Raw genomic sequence first — 17,387 nt, forward strand, 5'->3', positions numbered from 1 at the left:
TAGGCAATGTTTTCTCCTTTATCCCTTCTACCACATGGTCTGGAGGTTAGGTTGTTGTCCACTTTGCTTCCTACTGATATTTCCAGGCTCTTCTCCCTCCACCCTCTTCAAAACTCCAGCTTTGAATCTCATATCATCAAACTATGCCATTCATCACCACTTCCTGACCTCTTCTCTTCTAATGATCCTGTGTTCAACCCAATTTCTGCTACCCAATCCCACGATCATTACCATAAGGCCAACCTCTCCACTATGTACACTAGGTTCTATGCCCTCCTGCCTCATCAAGGACATTCTTCCAGGAATGCTCCCCTCACTCTCTTACATCATCAATTTTTCCCTTCTCTACGGAATCATTCCCATCAGATATAACTATGATGCAATTCCTACAGCTTATAAAAGAAAAAAAAAAATCTTTGAAATTTACATCCTTTTCCAGTTACTACTAGTTTCTCTGCTGCACTTTACAGGAAAATTCCTCAGGTAAGTTGTCAGTATTCTATTTGGATTTGCTCTCCCCATTTTCTCGAGCCCATTATAAATAGGCTTTTGTTCCTACCACCACCAAACCTGCTCTTTTCTAAATACATTACTTTTCTGCTGCTACTTTAATGTATCTTTTACTTAGAAAATTACACTTATAACTTTATATGTAGTATATAGGAAAATAATTTATATAAATTGATCTTATTTCCATAAATTTGGCTAAATTTTATTAATTATATTTCTTAAATATATTTAACATAACCATATTAACTACATATGTAATAATTATGTAAAATATAATAGATTATAACCTAATGTAATAGATCCTTTTGAGTTTTCTAAGTAGACTATCATGTCATCTGCAAATAAAGACAATTTTGTACTTTAGCAGGGTCTGAGAGACTGGGCAAAAGGAAGTAGAAGTTTTGTGCCAAAATGACATTTCAAAAATGGGATACATTAGAAAACAGGAGGTGCTGAAGGAGAAGGAGAGAAGGAGTCTAAGTTTGGTAAGGTGAACTTGCAAAGGGGAGAGGCAGGCCTATGATTCTGCTGAGAAGGAGCTGAGCCTCTTGGATCATTGTAATCGACACACTGTCTACCCTGAATTTATATCCTCGGCCCCAACATCCTCCATGAATTTCTTGACTAATATATCATTGGGTAGTGGAAAGGTAGGCCAAATTTAATACTTCCAAAATGAACTGTTATTTCTCCCATAAAATGGCTCCTCACTCAGTATTCTCCACATCAGTAAAGGGTACTGTGTATGAATCTACTTGTCTAACTGTCCCTAAAACATTCTTTTAATCTTCTTGAGAGCAGAAATTTGGCTGTTGTATCGCTAGTGCTTAGAGTAATATCTAGGACATAGGAGAACTTCAATATGTATTTGTTTGAATGAATTAATTACCATAAGATTATTCTGGTCTTAATTCTCAACACCTCAGCAGAAATCAGTAAAATAACTACAACTTTCAGCAGCTATATGATAGTTCAGTTTTGGTTGTTTTTCTTGGTTAAAAAAAAAAAGCTGAGAGGGATGTTGTAATATAATAAAAAATAAATATTTCATCTTTGTCCCAAATATTGTATCAGGTTCCTGGCACAGCCCCTAAAATCCTTGGAATCTCTGGACTAATAAGACGGTCTTTTGCATGCTAATAGAATGATGGTGGCCACTAGACAGCTTCAGGATGAAGGCTGGTCACCAGAAAGATCAATGCATGATTAGAGGATTGGAATTTTCAATCCCACCCCACACCAACTTCTGGGGAGGGAAAAGAGGCTGAAGACTGAGTCGATCACCAATGGCTAATGATTTAATCAATCATGGTTATGTAATGGAACCTCCATAAAAACCCCTAACCACAGGGTTCAGAGAAATTCTGAGTTGATGAATACATCAAGGTGCTGAGAGGTCAACCCATGGGAGAGGGAAGTGAAGTTTTGTGCCCCTTCCCCCGTACTATGCTCTATATATCTTTTCTATTTGGCTGTTCCTGAGTTGTATACTTTATTTTAAAACAACAACAACAAACAGTAATATTAAGTTAAGCACTTTTCTGAGCTCTGTGAGTTGTTCTAAAGAATTACAAATCCCAGGCCGGGCGTGGTGGCTCATGCCTGTAATCCCAGCACTTTGGGAGGCTGAGGTGGGTGGATCATGAGGTCAGGAGATCGAGACCATCCTGTCTAACACAGTGAAACCCCGTTTCTACTAAAAATACAAAAAAAATTAGCTGGGCATGGTGGCGGGAGCCTGGAATCCCAGCTACTCGGGAGGCTGAGGCAGGAGAATGGCTTGAACCCAGGGGGGCAAAGGTTGCAGTGAGCCGAGATCGCACCACTGCACTCCAACCTGGGCAACAGAGTGAGACTCCGTCTCAAAAAAAAAAAAAAAAAAAAAAAAAGAATTACCAATCCTGAGGAGGGAGTTGTGGGAAACCCCTTAATCTACAGCAGGTAGATGAGAAATACTACTGATAACCTGGGACTTATAACTGCCATCTGCAGTGGGAACGATCTTAGGGGACTGAGTCCTTAACTTGTCTCCATTCTTTGTTTTTGTCGTTTATGCCTTTTTAGCCCTTCACTGTCATTTTAGTGAACATAAAGGAGAGAGCAGAAATAAAGGTGTGCATTCAATCCAATGTTTGACCTGTAATCCAGAGCTTACATTTTAGTCAAACTAGAAGATTATTCCCCTGACTCCAAGTGTATGCACCTTCCCAATCTCCAAATAGCCCAATAAAATCTTATCTTTCAAAACTCAGTTCAAGTGCCAGCTCCACATAACATATTTTCTAACCTTCCAAATTGTAAATAACTTATCCATCTTCTGAATTTTCACAGCACATTACTTGTATCTCTTCTGGCATTTACTTAGACCATATGTGCTAAATTTTAATGACTAATGCTCAAAAATCTCCTCCACTGCTCAAAGTTATTCACTTCACTAAAAGAGTTTAAATTCTATCAATCAGGGATTTATTTAATAAGTCACATTTTAAAATAGAAATATTCTTCAAAATAATAAACCTATTGGTATGCATTAGTTTAGCAATGCTCTTTTCCTTCTAGCCCAAACTATGATCCATGAACTGAGCAAATATGTTATCTAAAAGGTAAGGAAAGAAATCTTACACAATTTCAAGAACCAAGCATCTGGTGATGTGGTTTGGCTCTGTGGCCCCACCCAAATCTCATATTGAATTGTCATCTTCAATGTTGGAGGAGGGGCCTGGTGGGAGGTGGCTGGATCATGGTGGCAGACATCCCCCCCTGTTCTTGTGATAGTCAGTGAGTTCTCAAGAGATTTGGCTGTTTAAAAGTGTGCAGCACTTTTCCCTTGGCCTTGCTCTCTTCCTTTTGCCAGCCATGTAAGACATGCTTGCTTCCCCTTTGCCTTCCGCCATGATTATAAGTCTCCTGAGGCTTCCCTAGAAGCAGAAGAATGTACAGCCTGCAGAACCAGGAGCTAATTAAATCTCCTTATCAATTACCCATTCTCAGGGAGTTCTTTATATTAATAGTAATGTGAGAACAGACTAATACATCTGGCCTTGACAAAAGAGAAAGCTTGATATGGCTGTATGTGTCAGGAGTAACCCACAGGTTTTTTTTTTTTTTTTAAAATACCTATGCACTAAAGGTAAACATCAGCCCAACAGTATGTCAACCATATTCCCTCCCTACTTTCACATATATGCCTCTGGCTACATGTTACCTTCTGGAAATACAGTCTCATCTGAGGTTTAAATCAATTTCACCTAAAAAAAAAAAAAAGTCTATAAGAGAAACTTGTAGCATGTAATCTGTCACCAAGAGAGATAATTTAGGGTTGCAGACTCTTTGGGTAGATGGCAGACCCAATAATATGCTATAATAGATGTGTTTCAGAGAATACAAATACAAGATTTTAAAAGCTGGAAAAAGAAACACCAGAAAGAAAGAACAGAATTTAGAGATACAGTCTGGAATCTACTGTAATAAAATAGCTGACCTAGCAGTATAACTCTCCAGTTCCTTAATTTATACATCCTAATCTCTTTCCAAGCTTGAGAGGAGTCTATAATAATGTTTAAAAGATGCAACATCAAGGGTTTTCCCTTGCTGCAGGTCCATGAAAATAGGATGTTATATCTCTCAAATTGTATTACCTTTAAACTAAAATAAAATTACTTCAGAAAAGACAATTCACAGAAAAAGAGAAAATATTTGCAGAACCCAAATGTCTGTCAGCTGATGAAAAGAAAAACAAAAGGTGGTATATCCATACATGGTATATTATCTGGCAATTACAAAGAATGAAGTACTGACACATGCTACAATGTGAAAGAACCCTGAAAATATATACTAAGTGAAAGAGCCAGGCATAAAAGATCATATATTATATTATCCCATTTACATGAAATATCCACAATAGTCAAACCTGTGAAACAGAATATTGGTTCTAGAATATTAGTTGCCTAGGACTGCATGGTTTGGGGAGGAAAGGAGAGTGACTGTTAATAGGTATGAAGTGGTTTCAGGGAATAATAAAAATCTACTAAAATTAGTTTATGGCTACAATTGCACAACTCTCTGGATATACTAAAAGCCATTGAATTGCACAAGTTATAATGGGTGAATTACATGATATGTTAATTATATCTTAATAAAGCTGTCAAAAAATACCTCAGGCCAAAATATTATCTCTAATGTAATGAAGTATTATGATAGAGGAGAGACTTTAAATTGTGATGCTAATAAAAACTAAAAATGTAAATGACTTTGCTGACAGCCCAGAAATATTTTTTTTGTTAAAATCCTAATCTTAATTTATGGTGGGCTCAATCTCTTCCTCTATCAACATAGTTTAGAATTTTTCCTCATGTTTCTGTGCCATGAAGGACTTATGCCAACTGGCATACTTATGTTCCTACCCATCCCACTCACAGTCTCTCCTACAGCCAAATTGATATTATATATTTCATATATTCTCTACCGTCTTCTAGGTGAGCTATAAATGAGATCTCTAGTAAGAGACACAGAAAGCAGGGAAAGCACTGGACTGATTTGTTTGTAGGAATCTACAGATTCTGCACAAATTAAATATTTCAGATTCAGTTACCTTAACAAAAATGAATTAGACGCCTACCTCAAATAGTCCTAATGGACTGACAGTTGAAAGACATAGACTTACACAGGAACAGTTCCATCAGAGTAAATATGTGTAGAAAACTGGGCACTTATCTCTCTGTTGTTTCTTAATCTTCAAAACGGGGATGATGAATTAACTGGTCTCTCTATGTCCCTCTCAGTTCTATAAGTCTCTATATTCTGTATTATCCTCTAGTCTAGCTAATACTACCACAATTCTCCTATCCTCAGTAAACTGGCTGGTTGCAGGATAGAGCAGCAAATTAATCATATAATTTATTTTTACAATAGAGTCTAAATTATTCAGTATTATTTTTACAGAGTTTAAATTATTCAAGTCCATCTTATCATCGCTCAGAGCAATAATTAAAAGTAAAAAGTTAGCCATGAAAAGTTGCACAGGCCAAATGGTTCAGGATTTTATAAGCTGAAAGATACCTGCAGTTTTCTTACACTGTTTTCGCCACTCCAACCCTGCTTTTCAGAATTATACCTGTTCTTTCACCCCCTACTTTATTTAATGAAACTTGTTCTAATTCTTCAAACAATATGGTTTATTTTGAACCTTCATAGCACATTGTTAATATCTCTTTTTGAATACTGATCATATTAAAGTTATTTTTATACTTCTCTTAGTTTTACATATCCCAAATCATCAAATACTATATCATAAACTCTAAAGAGCAAGGACTATGCCTCTCCTGTAATAAAAGAATAGCGATTTTCACATAAGAAACACATCAAAATTGAATTGAAGTTGAGTAACACAACTCTTTTGGATGACCAAAAATACAATTTAAAAAAGCATCAGTCTTAAAGAGTACTTCTTTTTGGATTGTGACACACATACCCTCATAATTTCTTATAACTGAAACTAATAAGCAGAAATGTAGGGCAAGTGTAGTGGCTCATGCCTGTAATCCTAGCACTTTGGGAGGCCAAGGCGGGGGAACTGTTTGAACCCAGGAGTTTGAGACCACCCTGGGCAACATAGCAAAACCCTGTCTCTACAAAAAATACCAGTGGTGACGGGCACTGGTAGTCCCAGCAACTTGGAAAGCTGAGATAGGAGAATCTCAGGGGCTTCCAGGGGCCCAGGAGTTCCTGAGCCCAGGAGCTCGAAGCTGCAGTGAGCCGTGATTAGGCCACTGCACTCCAGCCTGGGCAACACAGCAAGACCCTGTCTCAAAAAAAAATGTTGTAGAAATGTAGCTAATAAATATTAGTGGAGTTACAAAAACACACTCTTCCTAGGTCTTTGTTAAATTTTTACTTAAAACCATACACATTTCTAAAGGTTTAAGTAAGAGAGAATAGCATAATTCCTCAAGATACAATATCCTCAACTAAAATATTCCTGAAAAGATTCTTCAACTAAACTATCTTGCATACCGCCCATAAAATACTTAAGATTATTAAACTTTTCTATACTTATGATGAGCATACACAAACTGAAAGCAATTCTTCAACACATAAGAGACTACTATTTACAAACAGGTTTACTGTTAATCCATTTTGGACTTATATAATGAAAGATGAATTGGAAAATTGCCTTAATCTATCAGAAACTAGCTAGCAAGTACTTATGCCTTCATTTATTCCACTATCTTACAAACTGTTCTATTTCATTCTTTAGTGTAAATAGAATCTTCTTGGTATCACAATATAAAATTAAATAAAAAATATTGTGATGACTAAAAGAATGGTATACGATGAAAAGCATTTAAGTAGTTGAATAGTGATACTGCCCCATCAACCATTCACTCATGCACTCATCCATTCTTTTAACAAATATTTATTGAGTAATCATGCACTAGGCACTATGCTACAAGACACACCAACAAACAAAAGAGACACTTATACCTACAGACTTAAGTCCTAAAATTGTCAAAAATACATAAATACAGGGCCACTGTGTAGGGATACACAGACTGCCCACTGCACAACTTGACAAGTGCCACTCATAAAGACCTCATTGAGAATAGTGCCCCTTGCAATAAAGGCACCACTCAGCAGCTCTAGGAACAATCCATGTCATTACAGAGGGAGCAGCCATATTCACATGATATGACAAACTTGACCAGTTCAAGAATAATCTGAGACAAGGTAAATCAGTGATAGTCTTCTATATTCAACCATTCCTTTAACTTATCAAAAATATCTCAAGATCCTTAATCTTCAAATCGCATATTCAAAAATAGTAAGTCCTGAGACCTTTAAGAAACACCTTATTTGCTTAAACTAGCTAAGTTGACACATAAAACTAATTTCAACTATTTCAATTTTGAATGAATAACTGGAGTTTTAGAGAGGCTAAATAACTTGCTTAAAATTACACTGCAGACCTGGGATTATATATGGCTAATTAGGTAATACGGAACTGACAGTTTGTCATCTTAGGCACACATACTTACGGTAACCAGCCTTCAACATGATCCCCCAATGATCCCTGCGTCCTGGTAATCACATTCCTCTGTAATGTAATTCATTATTATCCCAGGGTTGGTCCACGTGAACAACAGAATACAGCAAACATAACGATACATCATATTAGAGATTTGACTATAAAAAACATTATGGCTTCTATACTGTGTACCCACATGCTCTCACTGTCTCTCTCTCTCTCTCCCCACTCACACTGGGAAGTCAGCTGCCACATCATGCACAGCCCTGGAAAGAGGCCCTCATGGTGAGGAATGGAGGCCTACCAACAACCATGTGAGTCAGCTTGAAAGTACATCCTTCCACCACAGTCACACCCTGGCTGACAACTTCACTACGACCTCATGAGAGGTCCTAAGCCAGAATCACCCAGCTAAGCCACTTCTGGATTCCCACCCCTTTGCATTAGTTAACTATTGCTGCCATGACAAATTACAACAAAATTAGTGGCTCTACACAATACAATTTACTATCTCAGTTCTGTAGGTTAGAAGTCCAGTGGGCTCAATTGGCTTTTTCTGCTCTGGGTGTTGCAAACCTGAAATCAAGGTATTGGCTGTCTGTGTTACTTAATGGAGGCTCTGGGAAAGAACTGCTTCCAGATTCAGCCAGGTTTTTGACAAGGTTCAGTTCCTTGTAGTTGCAGCACTGACTTTCTGGTTTCCTTGCTGCCTGTCAGCTGGGGGATATTCTCAGCTTCTAGAGGCCACCCACATTCCTTGGCTCATAGCTCCCTACTTCCATCTCACGCTTTGAATCTCTCTGAACACCCTTCTGCCTCACCTCTCTGACTCATCTCTTCCAACATCAGCTGGGAAAAGTTCTCCACTTTTAAGGTCTCATGTATTACTTAGCCCATATCTAGGTCCATAATTGTAACCATATTTTCAAAGTCTCTTTCACCACATAATGTAACATATTTGGGGGTTTTGGGAAATAGGACATGGACATCTTTAGGGGGCTATTATTCTTCAGAAATGATGTAATTTCATAAATGTTTGTTGTTTTAAACTTTCACTTTGTCACACGATAATATACATACGAAGAGGAAAAGTGTCCTGAAGTTATTAACCAGGATATAGTTATATATAAGGTGTTCAGTATATCACATATTTACATACAAACACACATACTTGACAAGGTATTATATTAGAGGCTATAGGCATTATAGCATTTTTCATACAGTATCTCATAATACTCTGTCAATAACCATATATTATCTATAAGATGAAACTCCAGGTCATTGGTAGTTTAGATTAAATCCCAGTTATTTCAAATTCAAGCTACATTATGACATCTATTTCTCTTTTTCTTTTAAAATCTAAAGTTCCAGGTTACAGCATTTCATAAATCAGGCTTTTATTTGGATTATAAAGTCTTCAAAAATAACTTTCCACAAATTAATTTTATTCTTACTGACAGTCGGGCACAGTGGCTCACACCTGTAATCCCAGCACTTTGGGAGGCTGAGGTGGGTGGATCACCTGAGTTCAGGAGTTCGAGACCAGCCTGGCCAATATGGTGAAACCCCATCTCTACTAAAAATACAAAAATTAGTTGGGCGTGGTGGCACACGCTTGTAATCCCAGCTACATGGGAGGCTGAGGCAGGAGAATCATTTGAACTCGGGAGGTGGAGGTTGCAGTGAGCCAAGATCATGCCACTGTACTCCAGCCTGGATGACAGAGTAAGACTCTGTCTCAAAAATAATAATAATATTCTTACTGACACCCTCCTCCCCCAAAACATGGAATGTTATATTGCTGAACAGCTGAAATTACTTCTTCATTGAAAGAGGCATATGAAAAATGAGTTCACACTAATGTTCACCTTGATCTCAATACTTGTGTGATTACCATATTCCTGAAGCTGTCTTGCGGAGGTCACCAACCATGTTTTTTCTTTCTTTCTTTTTTTTGGCTAAATCCTAAGGCTACTCTTCAACTCTCATCTACAATGTTGATATTTCATCCTTAAAGCACCATGCTTTCTTAGTTTCCATCATTTCATACCATCCCACCTCTCTAGCTAATGCCTGTTAGTCTTTTGGTCTTCTCTTCCTATGCTCACCCCTTACATGTTAGAATTCCTCAGGATATCTGTCCTATTTCCCCCCTTTTGTGGCAACTCTCAGATCTGTGTCTTCTGCCCTTTTCTTTCTCCAGGACTTCAAATCCACATATACAGTTTCCTATTAGCTCTCTACACTTGGATGTCTAATAAGCACCTCAAATTCAACATGTCCCAGAGTACAGTTGATTCTTGAATAGGTTTGAAATGTGCAGGTCCACATATACACAGATTTTTTTCCCAATAAATACATTGGAAATTTTTTTGGAGATCTGATGCAACAATTTGAAAAAACTTGCAGATGAACCACACAGCCTAGAAATATCAAAAAAATTAAGAAAAATATATGTCATGAATATATAAAATATATGTGGATACCAGTCTATTTTATCACTACCATAAAATATACACAAATATATTATAAAAATTAAAATTTATCAAAACTCATGAAAACACCTGCAGACCATACATGGCACCATTCACAGTTGAGAAAAATGTAAACAAACATAAAGATGTGGTATTAAATCACAACTGCACAAAATTAACTGTAGTACGAAAATCAAACACCACATGTTCTCACTCATAAGTGGGAGTTGAACAATAAGAACACATGGACACAGGGAGGGGAACATCACACACAGGGGCCTGTCAGAGGGTGGGGGGCAAGGCAAGGGAGAGAATTAGGACAAATACCTAATGCACACGGGACTTAAAACCTAGATGATGGGTTGATAGATGCAGCAAACCACCATGGCACATGTATACGTGCACGTTCTCCACATGTATCCAAACCTGCACATTCTGCACATGTATCCAAGAACTTAAAGTAAAAGAAAACAGAAAAATTAACTGTAGTACATACTGTACTACTGTAACAATTTGGTAGCCACATCCTTTTGCTATTGCTGTGATCTCAAGTGTTACAATTATCCCCTTAAATGTTAAGTGATGCTATCATCTTCACTTGAGCAGTCTGTCTCTCTCCAGTATTGTGTTATCACAATAGAAAGTGATCTCTTGCAGTTCTCACTTATTTTTCATAGTTTTTAATGCAATACCATAAACCTTGAAAAACTTCATAGGACTCATATGAAGTGCCCTTAGTGATGTTGTTGGAAGTGTTTCCAAGAAGCAGAGAAAAGACAGGACATTACAAGAAAAAGCTGAATTGCTTGATATGTGCTGAATTTTGAGACCTGCAGCTATGGTTGCCCACCATCTCAAGATAAATGAATCCGGCATAAGGACCACTGTAAAAAAAGAAAAGAAAAATTGTGAAGCCATTGCTGCAGCTACAGCAGCACTTTTTGCAAAATATCTTTTTATCTCATATTGAAAATGTAGCTTTTATGTGGGTGCATGATTGCTATAAAAAAGGCACAGCTATATGATTCAAGAAATAAGTGAGGTCATATGACAACTTAAAGCAAAAAGAAGGTAAAGGATCTAAAGCTGGAGAATTTAATCCCAGCAAAGGATGGTTTAATAAGTTTAGAAAGGGGTGTGGCTTTAAAAATATCAAGATAGTCCTCTCTGGGCTTGTGTCTAGTTCACAGCTACATAGCTAAAACTCACCAAGTAGGTTGAAATCACTGGTAAATATGGGATTGCTATGGTGCCTCCCTCTGGAAAACACTGAAGAAAACTGAAATCAGCCATCCTGCCAAGTACACCTGCTCCTTCTGTGGCTAAACCAAGATGAAGAAACAAGCAGTAGGGATCTTACACTGTGGTTCCTACATGAAAACAGTAGCTGATGGTGCCTGGATCTACAATGCCACTTCCACCAACATGGCAAAGATGGCCATCAGAAGACTGAAGAAATTGAAAGGCCAGTAGAAGCTCTATCATTTGAGACAACACTAGCCTAGAATAAAGGCTTAATTTATGTAACAAGAACAAAAAAATCAAGGTAACAGGAGAAGCAGCTTCTGCTGCTCAAGAGGAAGCAGATGAGTTCCCAGGTGCTATTAAGAAAATCATTGAGGAGAAAGGATATATGCCTGAACAGGTTTTTAATGTGGACAAAAGTACCCTAATCTGGAAAAACATGTCATAAAGGTCATTTATTAGTAAGGAAGAAAAGCAAGCACCAGGATTTAAGGCAGTAAGAGATGGGCTAGCTCCATTGTATTGTGCAAATGCAGTTGGGCTTATGATCAGGAGGATTGTCCTTATCTATTAAAGCTACTAACCCCAAGATTTGAAGGAAAAAGATAAACACTACTGCCAGTCTTTTGGTTGTTCAACAAGAAGGCCTGGACAACGAGAACACCTTTTCTTAATTGCTTCCACTGTTGGTTTGTCCCTGAAGTCAGTACCTTGCCTTAAAGTTATTTTGATATCAGACAATGCCCTGGCCACCCAGAACCCCATGAGGTTCAACATCCAGGGCATCAAAGTAGACTACTTGCCCCAACCACAACAACTCTAATTCAACATCTAGATCTGGTGTGATAAGGACCTTTAAGGCTCATTACATATGGTACTCTGTGGAAAGGGCTGTCAATGCTATAGAAGAGAACTCCAATAGAGAGAACATAATTTAAGTCTGGAAGGATTACACCACTGAACATGCCATTGCTGTTACAGAAAAAGCCATGAAAACCATCAGGCCTGAATCAATAAATTACTGCTGGAGAAAACTGGATCCAGATGTTGTGCATGACTTCACAGGATTTACAGCAGAGCCAATCAAAGAAACCATGAAAGAGATCATAGATATGAGAAAAAGGTGGCAGTGGTGAAGGGTTTCAGGAGTGTTTCCAAACCAGTGCCAGAAGATAAGGAAGAAGATGTAGAAGAAGCAGTGCCAGAAAACAAATTGACATTAGACAATCTAGCAGAATGGTTCCAATTATTCAAGACTACTTTTGACTTCTTTTATAACATGGACCCTTCCATATTACAGGTGCTGAAACTAAAGTAAATGATGAAAGGATTGGTACCATACAGAAACATTTTTAGAGAAATGAAAAAGCAAAAAAGTCAGACAGAAATTGCCATGTATTTCTGTCAAGTTACACTGAGTGTGCCTGCCTTTCCTGCCTACTCTTCTACCTCCTCCATCTCTTCTGCCTCTGCGACCCTAAGACAAAACCGACCCTTCTTCTTCCTCCTACTCCTCAGCCGACTCAACATGAAGACGATGTGAATGAAAATCTTTGATGATCCACTTCCAATTAATGAACATTAAATATACTTTCTCTTTCTTATCATTTTCTTAATAACATTTTCTTTTCTCTAGCTTATTTTACTGTAAGAATGCAGTATATAATACAAATAACATACAAAATATGTGTTAATCAACTATTTATGTTATTGGTAAGGCTTCCAGTCAACAATTGGCTATTAGCAGTTAAGTTTCTGGGGAGTCAAAAGTTATACATGGATTTTTGACTGCATGGGGAGTCAGCAACCCTAGCCCCCACATTGTTCAAGGATTAATTATGTACATATAATTATCCCTCACAGAACCATTCCTCCTACGAATGGTTCAGTGAGTAGACCTACTATCCATTTAATTTTGCAAGTCAGCCCTACTTCTTTAACCACACCTCACTGCTCCTATATCTCCTTAAAACAGATCCCATTACTTTGTTCCATCCTTAATTCTTATCACCATGAACTCTTGCCTGGCATACTGGACTTCCCTATCTCTAATTATGCTCCCAATATTCCAATCCATTTGACATTATTGTCAGAGTGATCTTTCTAAAATACAAGTCGGATTACATTACTCCCTTGGAGTCATCAATGCTCTCCTGTAAAAGTTGAAATTCCCTAATATGGCTTGGATGGCCATATAATATTTGGCCCTATCTCTCAACGCTTCCCTGTCTGATATGGTTTGGCTGCATCCCCACCCAAATCTCACCTTGAATTGTAACTCCCACAATTCCCACCTGTCATGAAAGGAACCCGGTGGGAGGTAATTGAATCGTGCCAGCGGGTCTTTCCCATGCTGTTCTCTTGATAGTGAATAAGTCTCACAAGATCTGATGGTTTTGAAAATGGGAGTTTCTGATGGTTTTAAAAATGGGAGTTTCCTTGCACAAGCACTCTCTTTGGCCCCTATCATCCATGTGAGACATGACTTTCTCTTCCTTGCCTTTCCCCATGATTGTGAGGCCTCCCCAGCCATGTGGAACTGTAAGTTCATTAAACCGTTTTTTCTTCCCAGTCTCGGGTATGTCTTTATCAACAGTGTGAAAACGGACTAATGAACTGTCCTTCTTTTCTTGTATTCCCCATCTTTAATTTCTTCTAGGAAAGGCTGTCTCTTTGTATGATACACTTTCACCAATCTGAACAAGCACCCATCCCCTTGATCTGGCAAATACTTGAGTATTCTTCATATCTAGTTTATCCACTTCCTCTGGAGAGCCTTCCATGATCATTTCCCTGCAGACTAGTGTCTGTCTTATGTAACTGCATAGCACCTTATACTTAATCTTTAGTACTGCACTTACTGTATACTATCATAGTGTATTCATCTGCATCTTTTACTAAACTACAAATGCATTGTCATTGTTCCCTTAGCACCTTATACCGTTTTGGACACACAGAATGTAATGAATATTTGTTAAATGTTTAACCAAGCAATCAGACCTTCCTATGGTGATTTTCAAAATAATCTGAACAATAGTCACATGTCTACAAAATAAAAGTGAGTAAGCATTACAACTGAAAGTACAGGAGTTAAATCTCTCATATTAATATAGTACATTCAATAGATATAAACAATAGGAATTTCAAGATTTTCCCAGTTTTTAAATGTGAGTTTTGAGAGTTGCTGCATATGGTATTAATAATGAGAATCTGAGGAATATATAGATAACTAACAAGGATGAAATTGGGTAAGTAAGCAAAGCTAAGCTCATACATTAGCTAAATGACTCTCTTCCTGAACATCAGCAAAACCAAATGTATTTTATACTCTTGTCTCAGCAAATAAACAAGTTACTATAAATTAAGAATCTTCTATAACGAGGAAGAACAGTCAAAATCTAAATGCAAAATCACCTAATGTTTTCACAGAGCAATTTCCCCCAGATTACATCAGTCAAATAACACTTTTACTGGTCTCCTTTCTAAAGCTAGTAAAACAATGGTATTTTTAACTTATCTGAAATATCTTCATTACATCACATGTTCAAAAAGAGAGCACAATATGGCACAGATTTTGATTCTACTAGTATAAGAGTTCATTTGTGATTCAAAAGATTCAAATACTTAACACAGCTATTATAATACCAATAAACTGTCTTTATTCTAGGCTAAATGTTTCCAAATCCAAGTGCAATGTCAAACATGAATTTAAAAATATTAAATTATTGTATTACTGATCCTTCAGATGATTCATACCACATTTCTTCAATTTTGAATAATTCTGAGTTATGCTTGTATATGTGAAATATCCAAATCAAAACAAATAAGAAATTTACTCAAAAAGATAAAAAATTCATTAATGATACTATTTTAAGTTCATCAAAAGGGAAATATTCAACAGTAAAAGACTATTTCAAAACTAATTCAATATGACAAAAGCAAGCAATTAAAATTTAAGACACAAGCAGTTGCCTAGTGTATATAATTGAAAAATAATAAATTATGCTTAATAAAATATCTAAACACAGAATCCAATATGATGAAACCACTTAAAAGAACAACATGAATACAATCCTTGAAATCTTAAATGATTTTAAATTTGAATTTAACTCTGAGAAAATAATATGAAATCTGAAAAGTAAAATCTACAGATGGAAGTCTAGTACTGTGTGTTTTACCTCTGGGAGTTGCAGGCTGCACCATGATTCTATTCTTACATTACAAATCTGTTGTGTGGGGAACGGGGGAGGAATAACTGTATTACAGGGAAAAAAGAATAGAACAAATTGTTGTAAGAACATGTAGTTTTTTAATGTCTTTATTCTTTACAAGTAATCTTATTCTTTAAAGTATTTTTTATATAAATGGACTCATCTATATTTAAAACACCTAATGCCCTTTGTGTTTCTTAGTATAAGGATGATCCTGAAGAAGCCACTGCTACTTAACTCACATTATAGTTTTTTAAACCCATAGTATCATAAGAAAAATGAAAAAGAGATTCTTTTGTATTTTTTCTTCCCCAACATAAACCATAACACCAAAATGCAAACCACTATCAAGGAGAGGAAAGGAGAGCTGCTGGTTAGGACAGCAGCTGTGTTGAAGCTCAGAAAAGACATGCGTTGGCAGATTTGTGAGGTGATGCCTGCAACACAATGTGCCTAGATCTAGTCTGATTCCTAAAATTAAAAAAAAAAAAAATCTGTACTTGATATTTTGCCTTTTAGAGAGTATTTCCTTCCCCATCGCAGAAGATTTTTGCTTGAGATGTTCTAATATGTCTTAATATGTTGTCACTGGAGGAAAAAAAGCTGTTAATTTATGAAATAAAGAAAATGTTGCCAAGATTGACTCAGAAATGAGTATGTAAAACACCTTATACCTAAGTACTTTATTACAGTTTAAAGACCATTATTTTTTCCATTTGCAATTTAAACTCAACTAAAAGTACATAATAAGATAAGCTGTCGTGGTGGATGGCATGAATACAAAATTTAAAGCAGCAGGAATAAAGTGAGAACAGAGCATGTTAACAGAGTATAGCTGGAAGAGTCAGGGAAGATAATACATAGGAGTGCAAACTAGAACAACGTGTGAATGAATATGGAAGGGGAATCCACAAAGTGGGTTTAGGCTTAAACGAAAGGACATGCATCTATCTTCCCTCAACACAAGAATGAAAGATAGACAAATAATTGAAGGTCTAGATATGCTTTTAGATGAGATGCACAGGAAGCAAAAAGTTGATAAAATTTATTTGTTTTTGCAATAAAGTAAGAAGTAAGGTCTCCTGGTAAAAATGAAAGGGGAAGGTTATGGGAACAAAGTGGTGGTGGTCTCAGCCCTCAAGCTGAAAATGTTTTTACATTTTTAAAAGGTTGAAAAAGAAAACAAAGAATATGTGACACAGACTATATACAGCCCACAAAGCCTAAAATATTTATTATCTGGCCTTTTGTAGAAAAAGTTTGCTAACTGATGGTATATATAATAACACCTGTGAGAGAGAGAGACAGAGAAATGACTAGAGATCATAGGGCATAAATTTGTATAGTTTATGATTTTTTTCTCCAGCACATCTTTTCCTCCAACAACAAAAAAATTATGGAAGCATTTATGAAAGAAAACTGTCCAGAGCAGATCTGTTGTTTGTTTGTTTTTGAGACAGAGTCTCACTCCATCACCTAGGCTGGAGTGCACTGGTGCTATCTCTGCTCACTGCAACCTCTGCCTCCCGCGTTCAAGCGATTCTTGTGCCTCAGCCTCCCAAGCAGCTGGGACTACAGACACACATCACCACACCTGGCCAATTTTTTTTTTATTTTTTAGTAGAGACAGGGTTTCCCCATGTTGGCCAGGCTGGTCTCGAACTCCTGACCTCAAGTGATCTGCCTGCCTCGGCCTCCCAAAGTGCTGAGATTACAGGCATGAGCCACTGTGCCTGGCCCAGAGCAGATATTTTAAACATCAAGAATCAGATTTGCATGATTCAGAATATTGCTAACCTATTGGTTCTAACATAAGAAACAAGGAGTAAAAAGTAAAACCACCACCAAAGATTTTCAATAACTTTAAGACATAACTTTAAGATACCAGTAAAAGAAATGCCTCAAGGTAGTTCATAATTGCTA

At 37.0% G+C, this 17,387-nt stretch overlaps 1 protein-coding gene and 1 pseudogene across 2 annotated transcripts in view; one reads left to right on the forward strand and one right to left on the reverse strand.

The window, feature by feature from the left end:
• COG5 (component of oligomeric golgi complex 5) overlaps positions 1-17,387 on the reverse strand; it is a 362,628-nt gene that overhangs the window by 237,286 nt on the left and 107,955 nt on the right. The gene's annotated exons all lie outside the window — the stretch shown is intronic.
• LOC112440487 (large ribosomal subunit protein eL43-like) lies at positions 936-11,481 on the forward strand (annotated as a pseudogene).

Source organism: Pan paniscus, chromosome 6 (genome assembly GCF_029289425.2).
Source record: "Pan paniscus chromosome 6, NHGRI_mPanPan1-v2.0_pri, whole genome shotgun sequence".
In the NCBI taxonomy this organism is placed as follows: domain Eukaryota; kingdom Metazoa; phylum Chordata; class Mammalia; order Primates; family Hominidae; genus Pan; species Pan paniscus.